Source organism: Mandrillus leucophaeus, unplaced genomic scaffold (assembly GCF_000951045.1).
Source record: "Mandrillus leucophaeus isolate KB7577 unplaced genomic scaffold, Mleu.le_1.0 Scaffold157, whole genome shotgun sequence".
In the NCBI taxonomy this organism is placed as follows: Eukaryota; Metazoa; Chordata; class Mammalia; order Primates; family Cercopithecidae; genus Mandrillus; species Mandrillus leucophaeus.
The window spans coordinates 207861-210336 of record NW_012101554.1 but is presented as its reverse complement, the minus strand read 5'-3'; the positions used below and the strand labels follow the sequence as shown (position 1 = coordinate 210336).

Sequence of the window (2476 nt, the reverse complement as noted above, 5' to 3'; positions counted from 1 at the left end):
GGGGGTCCTGAGAGGGGAGCCCCACCCCCATCCCAGGCGACGTGGCCAGCGGCCACCCGGGGCAACGCACCTTAGGGTGGAAGGACACTTCCCACTGACCACGTCTCCCGTCCCCACCCACAGCCTCCCGTTCGGTATTTTGGGGAGAAGGCACAGCATCTTCCTTTACGTCCACTTTAATTGAGCATCTAGGATGTGTGGGCGAGGCAGTCTCACAAGCAACGTGAGAGAAGCTCGTGTAGAGGTGCGAAAAGCTGGGAGCGCAGGGCTGGGACCTCGCAAGGGAGGGTGCGGGCGGGAGCCCGCCTCGCGAGCCCGGGCCACGGCCGCTTCTCCCGACCGTGACTGGGACCCGGGCAGGGAAGGTCGCTACAAAGCCTGCCAGGGCGAACCGAGGGCAGCTTTGTGGGGAGCCATGCCAGGAAGCTTGGGAACCGTGAGCCACAAGAGGTATTTTTGGTTTGTTTGGCTTAAGCAGAGAAGAGATGGTTTGTAGGTTTCTGTTTGATTGCTAGCTAACAAGTGAGGGCTGTCCACAGCCAGGAATGCCTTAAGTGCCTCATGTGTATTAACTCGTGTAATCCATCCAACAATCTAGTGAGGTGGCTCCTGTTATCTCCCTTTCGTGGATGGAGAAATGAGGCACAGTGCAGTTAAGTAATTTTATGAGGGACACAAAGGAAAGGTGTTGAAAAAAAGATTGGGGCCAGGAATCAACCACGGGACTTCTGATTCCAGAACCCCCAAGCCCTTATACCATATACCATACTGCCTCTGATAGCAGTCATATCCAACCATTGTACAATACTGCCTCTGATAGCAGTCTTACGCAACTCTTTATTTTTATTTATTTATTTTAGATAGGGTCTGGTTCTGTTGCCGGAATGCAGTGGCGCTATCAGAGCTCACTGCGAGCTCCAGCTCTTGGGCTCCAGCGATCCTCCTACCTCGGCCTTCCACAGTGCTGGGACTACAGGCGTGAGCCACCGCACCCAGCCAATGCAACTCTTAATAAGGCCTAGCTGCCCTGTGATTTGATCCTACAGGTAATCACACAAGTCCATTAGGAATAAAATTGCACTGCATATGGGATTCATGCCAAATGAGTAGATTTTAGCTGCTCTTGCCACAGAAACACAAAAAGGGTTGGTGGTAACTATATGAGATGATGGATATGTTAATATGCTGCGCTATAGTAACCTTGTGACTGTCTGTATCAGCTGTCCCCTACCTTTTTGGCACTAGGAACCAGTTCCATGGAAGACAATTTTTCCACGGACTTGGCAGGGGAGTGGGGGGTATGGACTTGGCAGGGAGGTGGAGGGTATGGTTTCGGCATGAAACTGTTCCACCTCAGATCATCAGGAATAAGATTCTCATAGGGAGTACACAATGTAGATCCCTCCTATGGGCAGTTGACAGTAGGGTTTGAGCTCCTCTGAGAATCTAATGCGCGGCTGATCTGACAGGAGGCGGAGCTCGGGAGGTCATGGGAGTTCCGAACAGACCGAGGACTGGTTGCTGGGGATTAGAGACCCCTGGTCTATATATCATAACTTCATATTGTATATCTTAAAAATGCACAAGTTATTTTTAAAAAATTTAATTGAAAAAGGACTGGGCACAGTGACTCACACCTGTAATCCCAGCATGTTTGGAGGCTGAGACAGAAGGATCCACTGATCCCAGGAGTTCGAGACCAGCCTGGTCAAGATGGTGAGATCCCATCTCTATTTTTATTAAACAATGATATATAAGGCCGGGCGCGGTGGCTCACGCCTGTAATCCCAGCACTTTGGGAGGCCGAAGTGGGTGGATCACGAGGTCAGGAGATGGAGACCATCCTGGCAAATGTGGTGAAACCCCGTTTCTACTAAAAATACAAAAAAATTAGCCGGGCGTGGTGGCGGCCGCATGTAGTCCCAGCTTCTTGGGAGGCTGAGACAGGAGAATGGCGTGAACCCGGGAGGCGGCGGAGCTTGCAGTGAGTGGAGATTGCGCCACTGCACTCCAGCCAGGGCGACAGAATGAGACTCCGTCTCAAAATAAAATAAAATAAATAGAGATACAAGTCCAGTGGAAGAAAAAATTGAAAGCAATTTAAATCCCTACCTCAGATTCTCAAGAGGTACTGAAAGGAGAATACACTGTATAGTAAATTTCCTAAAGCTCTTTTTTCCTCATCCTTTACCATTTTCAATTTCTCTTATATGCTTCATTCACCCAACTCCCTTAAACCTCAGCATGCTTCTCCACCTTCTCATCCATCTAAGCTTCTTTTTGAAAGAGAACTCTCTACCTTTTAAAAAAGAATTCTCAGGCTGGGCATAGTGGCTGACACCTGTAATCCCAGCACTTTGAGAGGCTGAGGAGAGCAGATCACCTGAGGTCAGCAGTTCGAGACCAGCCTGGCCAACATGGTGAAACCCCGTCTCTACTAAAAATACAAAAATTAGCCGGGTGTGGTGGCGCATGC

General features: G+C 49.8%; 1 protein-coding gene across 2 annotated transcripts in view; it reads left to right on the top strand.

Annotated features, from left to right (window-relative positions):
• The first annotated feature begins 214 nt into the window (after window positions 1-214).
• GLT8D2 (glycosyltransferase 8 domain containing 2) overlaps window positions 215-2476 on the top strand; it is an 85184-nt gene continuing 82922 nt past the window's right edge. For both annotated transcript variants that reach the window (XM_011975495.1, XM_011975493.1), the window contains exon 1: window positions 215-450. The gene's annotated coding sequence lies outside the window, so the exon portion shown is untranslated. The remainder of the gene's footprint in view (window positions 451-2476) is intronic.